This window comes from Ambystoma mexicanum, chromosome 2q, assembly GCF_040938575.1.
Source record: "Ambystoma mexicanum isolate Mex_15411 chromosome 2q, UKY_AmexF1_1, whole genome shotgun sequence".
Lineage (NCBI taxonomy): Eukaryota > Metazoa > Chordata > Amphibia > Caudata > Ambystomatidae > Ambystoma > Ambystoma mexicanum.
The window spans coordinates 424,327,193-424,349,495 of record NC_090924.1 but is presented as its reverse complement, the minus strand read 5'-3'; the positions used below and the strand labels follow the sequence as shown (position 1 = coordinate 424,349,495).

Below are 22,303 nucleotides of genomic sequence, written 5' to 3'. Positions count from 1 at the left end.
GGCAACATGTAACAAATTCAGCTGTGCAGAGAGAACTGCAAGCGTAGGCTTGATAAGTATATCCAGATTGCAGACAAATCCCAGCAGTCAAGGACAGAATAATGCTGAGTTAAATGTGTGTGTGCTGCATAAGAAAATTGGATGTAAAAGACTCTGTTTGAAGGTGTTTTTCCCTGAAGAAAGTGCAAAATCGCCTGCTTTAAAAGTATGTTTTTGTGGAAAGGCCTAATTCTTTAAATGTCAAAATCTACCTATAAACTGTGTTGAAGTTATATGTTGTAATGAAAGCTGTAGGTAATTCTTTAAAGTCCAAACCCAGTCTTGAGTCCAAATATTTAATTCTGAGCTGACAGCTTCAGCCTGGGAATGGGTAACACCTTGCTGCTACAGGAAGGCTTGTTTGATGCTGGAGGTTCTCGCATGTTTAGAACAAAGACCTCATCAGACTTTCCTCTCTGGCCCAGCCAAGGACAATGGCAGGCTGAATAATGATCCCTTTAGGGGAGGGGCAGCAAACTTCCCTCTGGACCCCCACCCTGATCAAAGGAATGTGACAGCCGTTGCCTGTTGAAAGAAAGTTACAAAGAAAAAAACTGCTAAAAGACATTTGTTGTTTAAAATGCCTATGTGTGATTAAGTTTTGAAAACCTTTAACTTTGCCCATGAAGGAGGACAAATCTAAAAATTGGTAGTTGTGGATCTAATTTTATGCTCTTTCTATGAAGATGTGAGTGAACCCTGTACTACATAAGGACCAAAGCTACACAAAAAGAATAATTGTGGCAAAACTATTGATGTTGCAAATATAATATTGTATACCCGTGTTCTTAGGGTAATTGCCCAGATATAAACTGAATTACGAATTAGTAGGCCAAACAGTTATGATTAAAATTGACAAAATTCCACAGAACGACAAAGACAGCTCTCACTGAGATGGGAGTTAGATGTCAGGATAACCCACAAAATATATAATGTATGTGTCCGATTTTATTAGAGGGCATACTTATAGAAATGTACATTTGTGGGAAAGTTAAATTGTGGTTCAAATCAATGTGGGAGTTCCCAAATCACGTCATAAAATAGGAAAGCTCTTTCTGACTTCCAACCAGAAAAAGGCAAGTGCCTTTGACATATCACAGCCGTGGGGGGTGTGGTTTTCAATTCTGCCCCTGCCGTAAACTTTGTGATGTCACTTCGCATGATAAATATAGGAACTTCACCACACACAGACACACTGATTCTTGACTACATCCTGATTTCCGCGCAGTGCTTTGTTCCTGACTTCTTCATTCTGTTCCTGACTTCTTCATCTTGCAGCTGATTCCAGATTTCTTTGCAAAACCCAGGCCTCAGCATTTGCTGAACTCTTTTCAGCTAGGCCCAAATCTTGAACCATCCCAAACTTAAGGGAAAATCATTCTGATCTAGTCTGGCTTGCTACCATTAAGGCTTGCTTGCTGAAACTCGTCATCCCGCTAATCTACAGTGTCCAGTGACCAGAAAGACCAATCCGTCTAATCCAGCCTGAGGTGCAGTCTGATTGACCAGAACCACCCATCTGATCCAATTCCACCAGAGGTGCCCTGCTGCCTGTAGACCGATCTGGATGACCAGAACCCTGATGGTCCAATCTTAATTTACAGTGGAGTGTGAGTATCAATAGGAATCTTAGTGACCCATAGTATATTTGCCTTGTCCTATCCCAATCTCAACCTATCCCATCTTTAACTTCAGAACCTCTAATATTGTCAGAACCATTCTGCGCATAGTGTAAGCGCAGATTTTTTTCTCATTTGTTTCATTAGACCATAAACCATTAGTGATTTATATTAAATAAAGTAATTCCCATACAGAAAACATAGTATCTGCCACATGAAGAGTTACAAGCAGCCGTGCATAACTGTGGAGATTCCCGGGCGGCATTCTTCTTTTTCTTAGTCATTGATATAGTTTAAATAAAACCAATCTGTCATTTTAAAACCGAATTTCTGCTTTTCTCTGTTCTATTTTTTCAAAACGCCTCTCATTAAAACTTCCATAACTTCTTCAATGTTATAGCTAGAGACCTAATTTCAACTCTCAATTAAACCTAAGACCTGTAGCTACATCCACAACGAAAAATAATTAGGTGCGAATTTGCATTTTTGCAAAGGTTTTACATGTGTCTTTTCCCATTCAAAGTGTTTCTTAACTTCCATTCTTATCCAAAGTGTGTCTGTTGCTCATACTGTATCTCATGTTTGTTATGACCTGTTCAGTATTGCTCTCATAAGAATATCTATCAATTTAAGGATTTTTCACACTTTACATTGTTTCACAAAGCCTGATTCCTGGTCCAGTGTGACCTGGGGGGTATTTTGAGAAGGGTGTGATATGAGTGGTATATCACTCGGAATATTGAACCTATAGACACAATAAATAAGTATTTCATCTGTGCATTACTTACTAGGCTGAGACGAGGGTGTTTTGGCTGATTGAAATCCTTAACAGTCCTCCGATAATGTTGTTTGCTAATGGTGTGAAGGTATTTAAACGCGTAGGAGCAAAGCACACTTTTTTTTATCCTGGCTGCTTAATTCGTTTTTAATCTTTGAAACAGTAATCTGACTATGCTACTTTGTCTCCGAGTTTCTGGTGTTAGAGATTTAGCTATCAATAACATGTAATTTTCCCCTTTTGGTGTATGCTTGAATGCTACGAAACTGGATGTCCTTAATGTGGTTTGGACACCATGAATCAATGATCCTGTTCAAGAGAAACTTTGTGTTGTCAAATGTTACAAGCAGTATGAAATGGCGACAGCTGCTCTCAGGGGGGCTAAAGATCCCCCCCAGAACCCTCCTAACGACACCCCTGATTTAATGTATGTTTTGGAGAGGACCACGGCTGAAAAATATTCACAATTTAGACATAGCAATACTCCTTTTTTAGCTGTGGAGCAAAATCACAATTTTCAGAAAGATAATGGAGGTGTAGAGTTTGTAGAACACTCCATTACTGAACTGCCAACAGCAAAGAACACATGACGCAGTTAATTGAAGACCAATGAAAAGCACTAGACCAGTGTGATCGTGAGGAATCCGGAAGCCACTTCCCCTTCTTTGCTTCCACAGGACATCTTCAACAGGTCCGAGGAGTAGAAAAACAGGGCACGCATGAGTAACATACTCCATCCAACTTCTCTGGAATCTTTTAAACATTATTTCCTAGGATGTAACCAGAGCAGTACTGCGGAGTCAGAAAGGGTTTGAAAATCTGTTGCAGCTACAGAGGGAAGAGGGAAGACTATATTCAAATACTGTACTCTGTTCTCATTCCTGAATACCTGCTGATTACTTATATCTGTGTAGAATTGCTCATTTGTGAATTGAGAACTTTGCAGGGGGAAACCTTAACCTAAGCGCTATCTTTCCACAACTGATCCCAACTGATCCCAATGGACACACAGTGGATCTGATTCACAGAGTGTTTTCCTGTGGAATAGCGCCATTAAAAAACCTATTGCAGCTACTGATTTCCTTCAGAAAACGTGTCGGTAGTGGTAAATGCGTTTTGAACTTGCAAAATCACAGCCTCTGTGGCTTGACCTAAAATACTGATTTTCTCAGCAATTTGTGTAGTAATCTCTCAAAACATGGCTTTTTCAACAACTGGCCAAGGACTGATCCCAATGGACACACAGTGGGTCTGATTCACAGAGCGTTTTCCTGTGGGATTGCACCATTATAAAACGCTTGGGTGAATCAAGCCCACTTACTGATGCACAGACAACCACTCACAGTACTGCACAATTCTTAAAAGATGCCAGGCCAAAAGCTCATCTACCCCACACACTGTACACTGCTCTGCTGCTCTCCAGCTAAGTCTGCACTCTACAAAATACAATACCAATGAAAAAATGGAATGTTGCAATTTTAATGAAGACAACAGAGGCACAGATTTTCAAACCCTTTCTGACTCCGCAGTATTGCTCTGGTTACATCCTAGGAAATAATGTTTAAAAGATTCCAGAGAGGTTGGATGGAGTATGTTACTCATGCGTGCCCTGTTTTTCTACTCCTCGGACCTGTTGAAGATGTCCTGTGGAAGCAAAGAAGGGGAAGTGGCTTCCGGATTCCACACGATCACACTGGTCTAGTGCTTTTCTTTGGTCTTCAATTAACTGCGTCATGTGTTCTTTGCTGTTGGCAGTTCAGTAATGGAGTGTTCTACAAACTCTACACCTCCATTATCTTTCTGAAAATTGTGATTTTGCTCTACGGCTAAAAAAAGGAGTATTGCTATGTCTAAATTGTGAATATTTTTCAGCCGTGGTCCTCTCCAAAACATACATTAAATCAGAGGTGTCGTTAGGAGGGTTCTGGGGGGGATCTTTAGCGTTAGGTCTTTTGGTTGTAGCCCCGGATAGAAGTTCAGGGGCTCCAACCAAAAGGCTAGCCCCAAGCGTAGACAAGCAGTTTGAAGGCACACATGCTGTAATTATGATTTCTTACATGAAACTGTAATTCAGGAGTGCAGAGGCGTTGGAAGTGTTTTGTGGCAGTTTTCCTCACACGCCCCCAGGCAGTTTTTTTATTTTCCTGGTGACCCTCCATAAGTGTTGCTATCTCGACCTGGTTCAAGTGCTTCTAATGTGACACTGCACCTGCTTGTTTGTGCATTACTGCACCCCTCCACCAAGCCTTCAGCTCTTCTGCTGCCATTTCTTTAGCTGACTGTTGGCAAAATGCAATTCAAATCACTGAGTAGCCTTCAAGGAGTTTAATCATGTCCTATCTCTTGCTCACGATCGCCCCTGTAGCTCCCTCACCCATTCTGTCACTCACTGCCACACTCATTTCCCCTTTTGCTGTCTCAGTAGCTGGCACATTCACTCTCGTGCATGGATTTTCCCACCACCCTCCCAAACCAACATTACAATCTAATAGACAGGGACGTGGTGGGTTGAAAATGCACAGGTCCATTCCCTTATCATTTTCAGAAGAGTGAATGGATCATTTGGAACATACTCAGACGACAAATACATAAACAATTGGGACCATCGCACCCCGTGTGGAAGAATCGTGAGACATGTGGTATCCTTCAACCTCATTCGCTATCCCACCTTTCTGGACCTGCTTGGCTCCAAGTTTAGAAGGTCAAGGTGGCTAAGGAAGACCGTGCCCCTCAATCAAGTCCTTTCCTCATTATCCTGGGGCCTTTCGGTTGCACTCTGTGCTCGAGTTTAGATACTATGACTTGGATTTAGAGACCTGGCACAGAATCCACCTAAGTGACCATTTAGTCCACGGATAATGGCCAGAGAGCAAGGATCTGCCTGACGGGCGGCCTCGCATCATCCACATTTGCTATGCCACCATCAGGTGCAACAGTTTGCTCCCCACTTATCCCCATTCATGTCATCTTTCTTTGCACCTGAACTTCCCCTCACCTGCTTTGCCGTGTGATTACTCTGCTTTCCTTTTGGCCGGGACTGCTTCCTTGCTGCTTCCTCTCCCACCACCCTTGCCTCACTGTGCCCCTGCTTTGTCCACAATGTCAAAAAGCCTTCCAGTGGGAACACCAGTATATGGGGGAAAACGCAACCATAACTAGCAATGTATGTAGTCAGCCAACATACGACTCTCGCAGCACCTCTGTTCTGGGATACCACACTAAGCATCAGCAAAACCAACAGATCTGTCTTTGCAAATGTAGCAGTAAACAGCCCTCTTCCTTTGCAAAGACAGCCTTATTGGCGTTGCCAATGCTTGTTCTTTAATGGTCTTGAGGACAGGCTAAGCTAATATTGTGTGCTGGTGACTGACCCACAGACTGCAATGCTTAAGGATGACAGCCCTACATGTTCATATTTCAATAATGGACTATGCGAAGCACTGCATTATGCAAGCAGTCAATCTGCGCTACTCACGCGCGACCAATCTGTTTACAGATCCTGTGTGCCAGCCCTTCTGATGACGCCATTACTGAGCGGCATCAACGTTATGTAGTTTGTACATGTGATGGCATCTCATTAGCGTTAATGAAATGTGCTGGGTCGGCCACTGCAATTTGCATTACTGCAGGAAGTGCTAACCAAGGCATCCGCATTATAATGTTGTTGTACACCGAAGAACAGCATTGACCTGTAACCTTTTCGACGTATGTGAGGTTTAAAAGGTCAGGCTGACTGCACTGTCAAGTGACTTTGGTTGCAAGTGATAAAACAGAGCCAAATGTTGCCTGGCCCTAGTGGATAGAGGACCTTTTTTTGTCTATTACACAGAATAAAGTGCCCCCAACATGTAGAAACTCAACTTGTAAAATATCACCTCAGGATACAATAGCCGTGCACGACATGTGAACTCTTGCTGCACTAGTATTATTATTATTATTATTATTATTAATATTATTAGGGTATTCTGGAAGCAACGGAGCACTTTAGGTCATGATCGTTTTGCTGGCATGCATGCATGCATGCATGCACAGAGGCGCATGCCCTTACTTTTACTAGTTTAAATGGTGAATGAAGTTATTTGAGATTGTGCTATTATACAGTTTGCTAAATTATATTTGACACGGTTTAATTGGTTTCTATAGGAACCCAATCCAGTGCAGGTGTACACTTCACAGTTGTTGCAAAGAATCACGTTTGTTTGTATTATGTATCTTGGAATTTAAATGTATTAACAGCAATTGGCTAATCTATGTTGGCATGGGAAATGCGGCTTTCGTTTTTACTGCAGTATTTTCTGTCCGTAGTGCATTTAAAAGCTATGTTGGAATTGGAAAAACTTTTCATTTGTTCATCATGTTATATTATTTGGGTGTTTGTGTCCAGCCTATTGGCCACAGCTTATTAGCGGCACACAATTTCGGTAGCCCTTTAGATCGCTAAGAAACATATGTACTTTTCTGGTTATTTTGGAAAAATCATGCTGAAATATATTTGATTTTGACATGGTGTTTTCCAAAATTTCTCAATGGGAGGGCATGGGGATGGGGGAGGAGGGTCGGGGGGGGGGGGGTGGGAGAGGAGAGGACATCGCTGTCCCACCGTGGTGAAGTTGAGGCTTGCACACAACGTTGTATAATTACCTTAATTATGTCCCACCATCCTGTCAGTTTTAGACCATCAAGAGAGTGTGGGTAATGTGGCAACAAGGCAGCTCTCCAGCTTCTCCTTAAATACAATTTCTCCATCCACATCAAGTCTTTAACTGTCCTTCCCAAAGGCTTTTCTTTGTTTTACATAATCTCATAAAGTATTGCCTGGCACTATTGGATGAATGTTCACACTTCAAAACGAGTATGAGCGTGTGCCTTCCTATGATGTCATTGTTATGTGATGTCTTAAACTTGCCATGGGCTCTAGCCCCGGGTCTTTTACAGACCTAGCAACGCACTGCAACAGGAAATTCCAATTCCGAAAAGGCAACTTCATGCCCCGGGCCCATCTGGACAGTTGTATCACTATTGGGAACGTTACAGGGAAAGTTATGTATCTCTAGAAGAGCAACAAATGAATGTCTAACATTGAAGGCCCGCGTGCATTAACATGGGAGGTTTGTGGACGCCGCTCCTCCTCGCCCCCCGCACTTGGCCTTGTGAAGTTGTGATGCCCCACGCCATCAACTCTGCCAACTATTCGCCTCGCTGAGGACAGGTGGTACATTCTGATTGGTTGCAGGGTGCCAATGCCTCGCTGGACTGTCCACGGGAGCCGCTGCTGCGCATTTACCTTCCAGAAATGATTATAAGATAACAGGCTTCCGTCGGTTTTGCTAAAGTGTTTTGCTCTGCGCTTACTCTGCCAGTGGGCGTTTCCGTACAGCGGGGAAACGAGCCTTAAGACGGAAACGAAAGTGACTTCTGAATCCGTCAGAAACGTGCGTTGCGGGTAGCATCCGAAGAGTGCCTGGACTAGGAAAAGGTAAGTGTCTCTGCAAGTCCGTTTCAGAGTGCACGCAGGGATGGCGGGAGGTCCGCGGACATACAAGGCTGCTGGGCGGGGGCTTCGAGGGCGTCAACACACAAATCAATCATTTGCGCGCCTTCCGCGCGGCTGTGAGAAGAGTCGCCGATGGGGTTTTCTTAGAATACAATACACCAAATTATTGCACTTTTTTTCTCCATCGCATTGTTCTCTAAATAGGGTTTTCTTGTCTATTGCCCACCACCAAGTCACCTCGCAAGATTTTGAAAAACACCTCCCCTGCTACAGAGAAGCCAGTTTTTATTGAACTCTTTTCCAGGTGTAGTCGCAACCAGTGGAATGTGGGGGAGCGGGTCCCAAAGCTTTGAATGGGGACCCCTATGTATTTAACATCTGGTTCCGGGCACACTGGGAGTGATTACACACGCATAGTGAGTGTGCGCACCACAACAGGTCCCACCCGGCTACTACACTATTACGATGCAAACCGTTATTTCCGCCTGGGGTCCTGAGAGAACAGACATTTTGTGATGTGTGTATACTTGTTTGTTGATTAGACACCGCCAAAGAGACTTGGTAGTCTGGGTGTTGGCCGCACTCCGCCAGGTCTTGACTTTCTGGTAGGGCTGCACTTTTGCGTGTTTTTTTTCCGGGCATGAGGAGAAAGCAGAATTTCGTGCCAGTCGCCCGTTGTGTGTTCGCTAATATTTCCCCATAGCATGGAGCCTGCTTGGTGGGGGATTGCGGTGACGGGGCTGCAATCTGACCGGTAGGTTGTGCATAGATTTCTGCAGCAGACACTTTTAAACCTCTGGCGCCGTTCACGGGGATTGGTTGGACTCTTCAACTGCCCCCGGGTTATTCTAGAAAGGGCTTCTTTAAGTCCCCCCAAAAAACAGTAGTGCTTCCTATTAATACGTGGGGTTCGTAGAAGCAATAGATCGAAGTTGAATAACACATTTAATTTAATTAACTTTGATTCGCTTAAAGACATGTGTGATCATTACCCGACTGATGGCGCAATTGCATTGGAAAACGTTCTGCGAATCAGGCCCTTAATAGTAGTTAATGTATTGATTGCAGAGTGACGAATATAGAGCCTGGGCGGCTCATTCCATGAGCAGACATGTGGTGCATAATGGGTGCATTCACCCCTTGTGCACCCAGCCAAGAATATTGGATACCATTTTAGTCCCCAGTAACAATAGTGGCGAGAGAAGTGCTGGGACATCCCAGTACTGGGATAGTACTGCACACTGGACATCAAGTATTGGTAGTAAGGGCAAAGGTGCATTGCAAGAGCTCTGTGCATGTGTCAGAACGGGTACAGCTTAGGCTAGAGCCGCATTGCACGTTCTGTTTCTTGGTGAGGTAGTGCTACATTATCAGAGCTCTCTAGGTATAATGTCGGTACTGACTGAGATAACGGGGCACAGCACCTTTCCGGGAAGAAATGCATTGCGAGCGAGCAGTGCAGGCGAGGATCGGTATTTAGTACTGCGCACTGCGCACGTCACGCGAGAGCTGCTTTGGGAGAGTTCCGCGGAGAGCGTGGTGCAGGCCGGGATGTCGGTGCATTGCAAATGCTCATTGGACTTTTCATTACTGGCACAGTGGTGGGATGAGCAGGTACAGTGCAGGTCTGCACAAGGGGCTCTAGCTGCAAAAGGCCGACCTAATATTATACGAAATGGAGTACATTGAGAGAAACCTTATTTATTATTTTGACATGCACTTCTTAAAAAATACTTGTAGCCCAGGTGTGTTGTATAAACTGTTTCCTCGTCAAATGACCCGTGTTTCATGTTCCGCTGTGTCAAGTTTACACTCTGCCCTTCCTCCCCCTAAGGGTCAGTGCGAAACAATGCCTGTTTGACATGTTAAAAAGGGTGAACTATTACAGAACAAATGGCAAGTTCCAAAAATATGTATGCTGCTCTTCAGTGGAGACGTTGCACCCCCGAGCCCACCCTGAGCGCATTCTCGGCTCCCAGAGTTGCCGGGTTGGCTAGAGTGGATCTAGTCTGCGTGGTTTCACGAGATTCATGGAATTATTTGCGCCGAAAACGGGGATTTGTGCGCAGGGCCGTCACGATGGGGTAGTCGGTAGCCCCAAACCTTTCGCTGAGAGGGTGCCTCGCGGCTGCCTGGATCATAAATGCAATTTCAAAACAAAAGTGAAGTGCATCTGATCTGCGTAACACAGCGTTGGGGGGTGGGGGGGGTGTCTGACTCTGCCCCACTCAAGACTGTTAATGAGAAGCTGATACTTGGCAGAATGGGGAAAGTAAGCAGAGGGGCCAGGGAACGGAATGATTTATGGCGATACGGTTTGCTTTGACTTCGAGAAGCCAGGATAGCTGAGGTGTTGAGGTCGAACATCTCTGCTTTGAAGCATTGAATTACAGGCAGAAGCTGATGAGCACTGGGAGAATGTTGAGTTGTATTTCACTTGATGGCCCAGTGTCAGGGATGTGTGAGCTCACGCAGCCCAAGGCCAGACCCAGCAGCCAATTAGGCTGCCACTGCCAGTCATGCACATTGGGTCTGTCTGGAAGCTTGCTGGGTGCAGTGCCACTCTTTAGCAGAGCACATGCTGCCTGGGAGCCTTGGCCTGGAGAGAGATGGCAGTGTAATTGGAGCAGGCAGGCCTGGATGCTAGTAGTCGACTCGACAGGCGACACGCGGTGTCAGCCCTTTGATTTTTGGAGCTGCCTCTCAACCTCACCTGCAGCCCTACTGCTGCTTGGCCGTAGTGACTCCAGCCCCTGAGCCCCAAGGTGTTGCATGGCACCCCTGCAAGGGGCCATGATATCTTCCAGTGTGCTGTGGTATGGTCACATGGTTACCCATGTGGCCAACTTAATAAAAGGTCCGAGCCGCTTCCGGCTCGGGAGTCAAGACCAAACTGACTCTGTGTGTGTGTCTGTGCTTGCACCCTGCTGGTGCCTCACCACGTGTGCTGGGCCCAAGGACGGGGCCCAGCTCCAGGACGGTGCCCCTGCCGGGCAACGCCGTCCGGACGGTGCCCCTGCCGGGCAACGCCGTCCCTGTGTGTTCTCCTGGCCCTGTGAGTTGGGCCAGGGTGGCGACCCCGGCTTGGGTGCCCCCAGAGCCGGGGCCGCGGTAAGCCGGTTGCGACCCGGCCATGTGCGGCGATCCGGTGATCCGGATCGGGTGAGGTGATCCCCACCCTTTGAGTCTGCAGCGTGGGCGCTGCCTTTGTGAGTATGGTCGGGTGCCGCCCGACATGAGTACGGGCTGCCCGGTGGACTGGAGCAGCCCCCAACAATGGCGACGAGGTACGGGCCTTGCGTGTCCCGGAATCATTGTGGTGTGGCGGGCCCATCTACATCTGGGCCCGCGTAGGAGGTATGGCGTGCTGCCCGCCCGTCCCCTGAGGGAGACGGTGAAGTTCGCGGCATCGGCCGCGTGCGTGCTGCACCCCTCCCCCACCTTGGATGCGGACTCTGCCGCTGTGAGGGGGGGAGAGATGCATGGGCGACGTCCGCTGCAAAAGGAAGAGGGCCCCCACCAGCAGGAGCGGGATGCTGGCCTTTTTCCCTTCCCCAGCGTGAGAGGGCCCGTGGCGTCGGCCGTGGTGAGGAGGAGCTGCCCCTCCCCCCACCCGCGACGAGGAGGAGCGGCGGGCATCGCCGAAATAAGGATGCAGGCCCAACTCCAACGGGGCCCGCAGAGGCAGCATGGATGGAGCTGCGTCCCATTGCTGGGGAGGGTGAGCTGCCTCCTCTCTCTCACCTAGGAGGGGAGGCATCCCGTGCAGCCCCGGGACGCAGGAAGGAGATGGAATGGGTGGCGTCGGCCGCAGTGCCGACTGCGTCATGGTCTCCGGCGGCCTCGAGCCACACCGAAGGGGGCCTGCCCCTCCCCTGCGTTAACAAAGTGCGGCAACATCGCCTCAAAGAAACAGGAGGATGCGGGTCCACATCCAACTGGGCCCGCGAAGGAGAGATGGAATGGGCGGCGTCGGCCGCGATGAGATGCACGATGGCAGCCAGGCCGCAACAAGGTGAGCCTGCCCCACCAACAAAGGGTGGGCCCACCACCCCCATTGGGGCCTGCGAGGAGGAGGGAAGGTGCGCCCCCAAGCAGAACTGGAGCGGCTGTAGCCGCTAGAACAACATGAGCTGCCCCTCCCCCGGGATGCCTGCCGGCACCGCTGGCCACCCACCACAGTGCTGCTGCCCCCATGGGCCCCCCCGCCTCCGACAAAGAAACCAATGAGGCGGGCCCATCACTACCTGGGCCTGTGAAAAAAAAGGAAGAAATAATGGGGGCATAGTGAGGCTGGTGAGGCCTGGAAGAGCAGGTGCTCGTGGGTGGCTTGGGGAGCACTGTCCTGTGTGCCCGTCGGCCCCAGTGAAAAACAAAAGGGGGCAAAAGATCAGAAAAGATAGCCCCGCCGAGCTGACCAAGAGGGGCTGGCATGAAGGGTCCCACACAACACGTGGGGAGGGCAGCACATCCAGCCCGCAGAGGGCTGAATTCATCGGACGGGCGAAAGGGTAGCGGCTCCCCAAGGGAGTGCTCGTGCGCCCTCAAGGAATCTTGATTCTGAACTGACCCAGGGGCGTGCTGCCAGTGGACATGGCTGGGGAACATCAACAAGCCTAGTGTGAAAAGGGGAGTGTGGGGAATGCAGCGCTGCCCACCCTGAACATGGAGATGGCCAAGCCAGCAGCCGGCCATGCGATCTGCCTCCATCAATGAAGGACTTGGCCGATGTGGCCCTTGGGCCTCCCCAGGTGCGGTTTTGCTGGTTTTTGTGACTGTGTCGTGACTGTCCTAAACGAACTCTGGTGAGGAAGCGAGCTGGTTTCCGGCAACTCCACGAGTGCGGAAGACGGACACCATCATTGACATCCCCATGAAGACTGTGAGCCGGCAGACACGGACTTGCTTAAAATGGCCCAGTTAGTGGGCACGGTAATGTGGTGCACACCCGTACATGTGGAGTGCTTTATGTTGTGCCAGTAGCTCTCAGTGGTGCTTTTTAGTGACATGAGAGCCACTCAATCAGGTTAATAAAGGGTGTGCAAAGTAGTAGAGTGGCTCAAGTAGTAGTAGTGGTGTTTATGCTGGGACTTTGGGGTTTTGTTGTTATGAAAAAGGAGGAGTGTTGCAAGGGGCCATGGTATCTTCCAGTGTGCTGTGGTATGGTCACATGGTTACCCATGTGACCAACTTAATAAAAGGTCCGAGCCGCTTCCGGCTCGGGAGTCAAGACCAAACTGACTCCTTGTGTGTGTCTGTGCTTGCACCATGCTGGTGCCTCACCACGTGTGCTGGGCCCAAGGATGGGGCCCAGCTCCAGGACGGTGCCCCTGCCGGGCAACGCCGTCCGGACGGTGCCCCTGACGGGCAACGCCGTCCCTGTGTGTTCCCCTGGCCCTGTGAGTTGGGCCAGGTGGCGACCCCGGCCTGGGTGCCCCCAGAGCCGGGGCCGCGGTAAGCCGGTTGCCACCCGGCCATGTGCGGCGATCCGGTGATCTGGATCGGGTGAGGTGATCCCCACCCTTTGAGTCTGCAGCGTGGGCGCTGCCTTTGTGAGTATGGTCGGGTGCCGCCCGACATGAGTACGGGGCTGCCCGGTGGACTGGAGCAGCCCCAACACAAGGCCCTAGTCACCCGAAGGGGGGGGCAGTGCATTGTGTTTCCCCTGCTTGACTGTTGTTGTTTCCTCTGGGTGATACGCACCTTGTTGCTTTGTGGGAGGGTGGGGTGATTGTTCACACCTCACCCTTCCCTTCCTTTGTGGGGACAGAGACTGCATGTCTCTGTGTGTGATGAGGAGAGGGCCAGGCATGGGGGGAAGGAGCTGCCCCTCTCCAGGGCCTGCCGGATGCTACCAACAGTTACCCTGCCTCACTTTGGGAGGCCCTGCAGCATTGCCCATCATCAACTAAATGCTGCCACGGACCGCTGCTCCTATTGGTGTTTTAAAAATGTGGAATATATACATTATGATATACATTTGATTTGTTCATGCAGGCAGATAACACAGCATGCATAAATCAAATGTATATTATAATGTACATAATCTGCCACCCTCCACCCCGGTGTGCTCCATCAGAAGGACTGGGGCTGGAGAGCCCAGATGATGCCTTGGATTGTTCGGCACTTTCCACTGATCTCTCTAGGTACCGCAATCTGAAAACTTGGGGTTGGTTGTCAGCACTGCTGTTTTCCGTAGACTACCCGTGCAGTGACAAATTAAATGCAAAATATGCTTAAACGTGTTTGGCATAGTTCACCTCGTGTTCAAGCGCATAAGAAACCTCTGACAACGCCATATCGCTGCAGGCACGTATTTATTGTATTTGCCTCTTTTCTGTTTCTTAACACCGTCGAAGAATAAAAATTTGATAGCATTGTAGTTGGAAGTAGGTTTATATAAAAGGTTGCAACTGTAAAGGCAGTGGGCACTCGAAAAAGATTTCTGGTTCGTACAAAGCTGAACACTTGAGTAGAATGCTTGCATTTGGTATGTTTTTTGCCTATTACTGTTGGATTTTTCTGTATTGTCAGGTGTGATTTGACTGGCCAATGCCTGCTGCCTCCACTGCTGCTCGGTCCCAGCACAGCGGCTCGGATATGGCAACTTAATCTAAAGGTGCCTCCCCAGTGGTCGAAGTATACGAACGGAAGTAGTGGAACTATCTTCCCTGCTAGCCTGCACCCACTCCCCACAAACCCCATCACCGCACCGCCTCCCACACACAATACAAACCCTCAAACACATGCACCTGCTGTCTAAGGGAACGTTCAGTGTAGTGCACTGAAAGAACAAGTTTCAATTAATTTGTTCCTACACTGTTATTTTAAAATGAAACCGTTCCGGAATGGTTTCTTTTTCAAATAAAAGTATAGGAGCAGTAAAACTTAATTTAAAAAAGTCGAGGAGCACCGCCCCCAACCGCTCCCGCTCACTTCGACCACTGTCAGCCTCACAGTATCAAAGGCTGATGATGCTCCTTGCAATGTCCTTTTTCTGTGAAGTCATTTCTGCTGGTGCAATTAGGAGGTTTGCATGTATTTTGCCGCGGACGCCTGGACAGAGCTCTAATAGATGAGATTCCTGCATGATGCATCTGTAATGATTCTGCAGTTTTATTTTTTTGTTATGTGTTGAAATGCCACTTGTCACTAATGTGACCAAAAAGTAGATTGGGGCAGGGGTGGCCGGTTTGGGGGCACGAAGGAGACCACATGGAATTGTGCACACTGTATTTGGGGGACAGTAGGAGGACTTTTTTCGTGGCACGTCATAAGCTGGATGCAGAGGCTTAGTGATGACAGTCGACTTGTGAAGCGTGAACCCCCCTTCGCCCACCCGCAATACAAGGTGAGTACTCCTTTTAACGCCACCCTCTCCTCGCCCCATTCAAACTTATCCCTCTTAATGTGCATCAGTCAGCAGTTCACCACCTTACACCTTCATCATGAAACAAGGGTTCTAACTCTTGGCAGAAGTAACAGAGCGATCTTCATATTTGAGTTCATCTGATATTGCCATGGCTCGGTTCCATGTAATAATGTCGCCACAAAAATCTCGCCATGCATAAATATCGCTGAAAAATTGCCGTTTTTCGTGGCGACATTATTGCATGGAACATGCGGGGGGCACCCCCGCAACCCCCACATTTTTTTTACATTTTTTAATTTTTTGTAAAATGTTTTTTTTTTTTGCCCCTGTCCCCATATATATGGTCACCCATATAATATTGCTGCGACCTTTTCCCGGCGATATTATTTACGGTGACCATATATATGGGGATAATATTACCTGATACCCATGGCTCTGGCTACTGTTGGGTCTGAATCACATCGTTATACAACCGTATCTTTCTACTGTATTCTAAGTACGAATCCACTTACTGGTGCATTTAATACATGATCTGAGTACAGTTCATACGCTTTTTCTGACTAGAGTATGTCTGAGGGATCACTGTAGTAGGGGTAGCTTTTATCATGTAGGGTAAGACTGTTCTGGGACATGCATTTCTAATGAGCCTTCCGCCATGACCTGAGGTTTACCTTTTAGCAATGGGATAGAGTTGGGCATGCTGACACAGCTGGGAATACACCCTCTCCCTTAAACTTTAGGCCATTTTTAGTTTTAGCCATTACTTGGTGCCAAAGCGCGACCTATAAACGGAAACTTGCATTGGAGCACAGCTAGGATGGAGCTGACAGGTGAGGAAGGACACACAGAGTGAGCGCGTTGTTTTATTACCCACCCATTGACTGTCCCTGGGCATGTCAATTCATATGGCCATTCCCACCAGCTACGTGCCCCTCCGCATAAAAAACAAATCCCCCTGAGATCTTTCATACTGTTTGTTTGTTTGTTTTATTATTTCTAAAGCACAACATACCCGAGGGTAACAGGGCGTAGCGGTTACAGGTATATGCGCAGCATAGTTACAACAGAAGGTATAAAATCAACATACAATTATTATTTACATAAGGGTATATACAGAAGGTACAAATTTACAGGTTGAGGGACTAGGAAAGGTATATACAGATGAAGCAGACCTATTAAATCAACAATGAATGCCAAGTTTGGATTTGAGTAGAGTATACAGGCAATAGGTGGGGCAGTTGTAGTTGCCGCAATGTGTTAGGTTAGGGGAGCGGGGAGGGTGTACTCCATAAGCAAGGGTATATCGGTAGTGGGTCCTGGCTATTTGCTAAGCAGTGTTAAGGTGAGAATCACGGGAGAGTTGCGTACCTGAATTCCTGGTTGATCTCGACGGGGCAGCCAGACTGACGAGAAGAATCGGTGACACTAGCAACCAGTCTTTCCTCCACCCAGAATGGGTACTTGGTAGAAGATGGGCCGATTCCCAACGCCACAAGCTACTCTCTCCTGGTTTCAGTGACGTTGGGACTGTACAAGCACAGACAGGAGAAGTTGAAGGAGCGAATCCTTGAGGTGGCGAGGCTCCAGAGTTTCAAAGTAGTCAGGGGAAAACCCCAGAAGAATGGCGTTGGATGCTATGGTGATTGAGAGTCCAAAGAAGAGAGAGCAGTACTCCCGTAGCTGGCACTGGAAGCTGTGGTGATGAGAGTCCAAAGGAGTGGGACCCGTACTCCCGTAGCTGGCACTGGATGCTGTGGTGATGAGAGTCCAATGGAGTGGGGGCAGCCCCAAGAAAGGCACTGGTGGTATACCACTAGGTACAGGCTTGGCCAGGGAGGAGAGGAGAGAGTAAAGCAGGCAGGAGCACTGGGCAGGCAAAGGGAGAGGAACCAGGAAAGAGAAGGGAAATCTAACTGGGACCAGTGGGGAAGGAGAAATGCTGGGAGAGAACCACAACTAACCCAAGGGGAAAACCCAGAAGGCAGCAGGAAGGAGGAGAAGGGAATCCAGAAGCAGAAGTCAAGGGCAAGGCAAACGCTGGACAAAACAAGGGAGAGCGAGTACACGATCCGGAACAGAACGCGTTGAGACGCGATCTGCTCCCGATCCCCTCTCTCCCTTTATGGGCCGCCGGCGCCCGCGAGGCCTGGAACGCAAGCCTGATTGTCGCCAGGCGCCGGCGGACCCAGAGCGAGGCTTGAGCAGCAAGCTGCTCCAATCCTGGGCAACCGCTCCACGGCGCATGCGCGGGACCGTGACCGCGGTCTCCCGCGCACGCGCCGAGGAGCTGCAGCCCATGTCCCCGGAGCTCTCCCCCTGGCGCCTTCCCAAGCGCGAAAGCGCGAATAGAGGCGCCAGGAAGGAAGAGCGCGAGCAGCGAACCCCGGTCTCCCGGTAAGCGTGACACTATACCCCCTCCCAGGAAGGCCCGGAGCCCCAGGTTTCCAAGGAAACCGGCGATAGAACTCACACACAAGGCGCGGAGCGTGCACATGCCGAGAGGGTTCCCAAGTGCGATCACAGGCCGGGTACCCCTTCCAATCCACCAAGAAATGGAGCACCCCCCTGCGATAGCGGGCATCACAGATCTCCTGAACCTCGAATTCTGAAACCCCCTGTACCAGAACAGGGGCTGGACAAGTACCGGCACGACCATAGGGATCCACCACATAGGGCTTCAAAAGGGAAACATGAAAAACAGGATGAGTATGCCATGAATGGGGCAGCTGGAGACGAAAGGCTACAGAAGTCAGGCGTTTGGTAATTTTAAATGGGCCAAAGTACCGGGGAGCCAATTTAACAGGTAAGTCGCGAAGAGGCAGATTCTTAGAGGACAGCCAAACCCTATCCCCAACTCGGAAATCAGGTTCCACCCGCCTCCTACGGTCAGCCTGAGCCTTCATATGGTCTCAAGCAGCCTTCAAAGAGTTGCGTGCCTGTTCATGCTGCCGTTGGATTGCTGAAATCAAGGCATCAGCGGAAGGAACCGTACTGGTCGGTACAGGGTGGAAAGGTATTCATTTTGGATGTTGACCCATAGAGCAATAAAAAGGACTGGTCCCGATGGAAGAATGAAAGGAATTATTGTAGGACACCTCAGCTAGATCTAGATAGGTAAGCCAATTGGTCTGCGTGGCATTTGCAAAACTACGAAGGTATGCTTCCAGTGTCTGATTCGTTCTCTCCGTGGGACCATTGGATTGTGGATGATAACCTGAGCTTAGGGCTCTGCGAATACCAAGGTGGCCACAAACTTTACTCCAGAAGGAAGAGAGGAACTGAGCCCCTCGGTCAGAGATGATCTTCTCAGGAAGGCCATGTAAACGATAGATTTCATGTAGAAAAGCTGTGGCCATCTGGACAGCAGTAGGTATTTTCTTGAAAGGAATGAAATGGGCATACTTCGTAAAACAGTCCACAATGACCATAATACAAGTGTGCCCTTCAGAGGGAGGAAGGTCGACAATAAAGTCGGTGGCGATAGTGTGCCAAGGGTATGGCGGCAATTCAGTAGGAGAAAGCAACCCCAAAGGATGTTGTCTGGGAACCTTGGATTGAGCACAGATCGGACAGGCCTGTACATATTTGCGAACCTCCCCAGCCCAGCCAGGCCACCAAAATTGTTGCGATAGTAACTCTTGTGTTGCTCGAATCCCTCGATGGCCTCCAATGGGGGAATCATGGACGCCGTGCAAAATGCCATCACGAATCTCTCCTTCGGGGATGTACAGTCTTCTCCGAAAGAGTTAAAAGGCCATGATTTTCAGATATTGAGGGCCGTTGGAGCAAAACTGACCTCCAAGAATCAGTCCGGGTAGCGTCTGATATTGACTGTAGAGTGGTGATAAAGTCGATAGAAAATGATGAGAAGAGATCAGTGGTTGAATCCGACTGGAGTTGCCCTCTTCCTTCTCTATCTCCAAGGACCGAGACAAGGATCAGCTCTTAAATTCAAAGATCCGGGGATGTAAGTAATATGAAACACAAATGGAGAAAAGAAGGCGGCCCACCGAGCCTGCCGTGGTGTCCGACATTGCAAGGAGCGCAAGTACTGCAGGTTACGGTGATTAGTACGGACCTCAATAGAGAAGCGGGCTCCCAACAGGTGATGTCTCCATTCCTCAAACGCGGTCTTGATAGCCAACAGTTCCTTCTCAATAACTGCATAGTTCCTCTCACTAGGATTCAGCTTGCGAGAGAAGTAGGCCACAGGATGTTCAACCGACGTAGCGGGATCCTTCTGCAAAAGTACAGCCCCAACAGCAAAGTCCGAAGCGTCCGCTTCAACGATGAAGGGCAAGTCGTCCTGTGGGTGGCGTAGGATCGGAGCGGCCATAAAGGCTGACTTCAATGTGTCAAAATCTTGTGTGGCAGAAGAGTCCCGCAGGAAAGCAATCTTGCTGCTAGTCAGTCTAGTGAGAGGTGCAGAGATCTCAGAGAAACGAGGAATAAATTGCCTGTAAAAGTTAGCAAATCCCAAAAAGCGTTGCAAGGACCTTACATCATGAGGCTGTTTCCACTCTTGAATAGCCTGGACCTTCTTGGAATCCATCTCAATACCAGCCTGACTTATCACAAATCCTAGGAACTCTATCCTCGATTGATTGAGAACACTTCTCTGCCTTGGCAAACAGATGATTGCGGATAAGCCGATTGAGGACCTCTCGTACATGACTTATGTGTTCCTCCCTCGATCTGGAAAAGATTAATATATCATCCAGATAAATCCAGACAGAGATTCCAATTACGTCTCCGAAGATGTGATCCATGAGTCGTTGGAAAACCGCAGAGGCATTGCACAGGCCAAAACGCATCACCCGGTATTCAAAGTGCCCAAATGGTGTCTTAAATGCTGTCTTCCATTCATCTCCACTCTTGATGCGGACCAGATGATAGGCCCCTCGAAGATCAAGCTTAGTAAAAATCCGAGCCTGATGTAGGATCTCAAGAATACTACGAATCAAAGGTAGTGGGTACCGGTCTTTGATGGTAATATCGTTTAATTGCCGGTAATCTACACAGGGTCTCAAAGTGCCTTCTTTCTTTTTTACAAAAAATAGAGGAAATCCTGCGGGTGACTTGGATGGTACGATGTATCCCTTACTCAAACAGTCCGATAAGTAATCCTGCAGCACTCGTCTCTCCTCCCGGGACAAAGCGTACAGTCTGCCATGGGGAATCTCAACACCAGGAGACAGTTCTATGGCACAATCGAACGACCAATGAGGTGGCAGGGGTATGTTACCTGGTTCGGCAAAAACCTGTTCAAAGTCGGCATATTCAGGGGGAATCAGTAATGCGGAACAAAGGCTGGTCCCCTTGCCACGAAGTTCCAAGTCAGTCGAAGAAACCAGAGTCTGGACTGGCAAGCTGCATTTCGGGGTGCAAGATGTGGAGGAGAAGGTCAAGGTGTGCGTCCTCCAATTAATAACCGGGTTGTGATGCTGGAGCCAAGGTAACCCCAAGACCAACTTGTAGGTGGGTGACCTGATAACGTCCAGAGCAAGCTTCTCCACGTGATCGGCGATCCGAAGATTTAATCCTACAGTGTGCAAACGAACCGGTCCAGAAGATAAAGGAGTACCGTCGATAACCTCCACAGGAAGGGCAGAGTGTCTGGGCGGAAGGGGAATCTTGTGGATGTTAGCAAAAGTTTTGTCGATGTAATTGCCAGACGCTCCACTATCCAACAGCCCAAAAACTTCAAGCGTCCGACCGGGCAGTTGAATCTGGACCTTCAAGGTTAGTAAAATAGCAGGTTGCATGGGAAGAAGAATCGAGCAAAAGGTGGAAAGGTCTGAAAAAGGGGTGAGACCTGTCGTTGCCTCTCCTCCACACGACAGGTCCTCTAGTTTCCCAACTTCTTCTTCTGTGGTCGTAAAGGACACGTTCCCAAGTAGTGCCCGGCAGCACCACAGTAAAGACATAGGCGTAAAGTTCTTCTTCGCCTCCTTTCCTCGTCAGATAACGGCCCTCTCACAGCTCCCAACTGCATAGGTTCGGGTCCAGATTCTGTCGACCCAAAAGCCCCGGCGGGAAGACTGGCTGTTCTGGGACCGACTTTCTCCAGCCGACGTCTCTCAGCCTTTCGTTCAGCTAATCTCTGGTCAATACGAAGCACCTGATTGATTAAGAGTTGGAGACTCTCAGGTTCGGGGATGTGAAGTAGTTCGTCCTTGTATTCCTCCCTCAGCCCCCGGCGAAACAGGGTCTTTTGCGTGATTTCAGGCCACAGGCCATTGTGAATCTGTAGCCAGCAGGCGGAAGCGACTGATGTATGTTATTATGTCGGAACTGCCCTGCTTGATGCCCATTAACTGATTCTGCGCAGCGGCAGCCAGGTTGGGTGTCTGAAAGACCTCCAGGAATGCCTTCTCAAAAAGCAGCAAAATCATTCAAAATGGGGCTATTAGTAGCCACAAAGGTGTTGCCCAGGCTAGGGCATTCCCAGTTAGGTTTCCCAAAATATATCCGATCTTGGCCTTATCATTATTGAAATAGGTCGACCTGAAGAGAAAATGGATACAACAGTGGTTGCAGAATTCCGCCACTCGACGTGGGTCTCCATCGAACCTGATTGGGGCAGTATGGGCCAAAGAACTTTCAGCCTGCGGAGCACTCCCTGTCCCCTGAGTAACCATCTGGCGTAAGACTTGGTTTTCTTGATGTAAGGCAGTCATCTCCGCTCTGAGGGCTTGCAACTCATTCCGCAGGTCCTGTGTGTCTTCCATTTCCAGATCGGAAGGTAGGCGTCTCAATCTGTTAAGGTGAGAATCACGGGAGAGTTGCATACCTGAATTCATGGTTGATCTCGACGGGGCAGCCAGACTGACGAGAAGAATTGGTGACACTAGCAACCAGCCTCTCCTCCACCCAGAATGGGTACTGGGTAGAAGATGGGCCGATTCCCAACGCCACAAGCTGCTCTCTCCTGGTTTCAGTGACGTCGGGACTGTACAAGCACAGACAGGAGAAGTTGAAGGAGCGAATCCTTGAGGTGG

General features: G+C 48.8%; 1 protein-coding gene across 1 annotated transcript in view; it reads left to right on the top strand.

Annotated features, from left to right (window-relative positions):
* The first annotated feature begins 7,771 nt into the window (after positions 1-7,771).
* Positions 7,772-22,303, top strand: part of LOC138568750 (uncharacterized) — an 810,508-nt gene continuing 795,976 nt past the window's right edge. The window contains exon 1 of the mRNA XM_069646535.1: positions 7,772-7,912. The gene's annotated coding sequence lies outside the window, so the exon portion shown is untranslated. The remainder of the gene's footprint in view (positions 7,913-22,303) is intronic.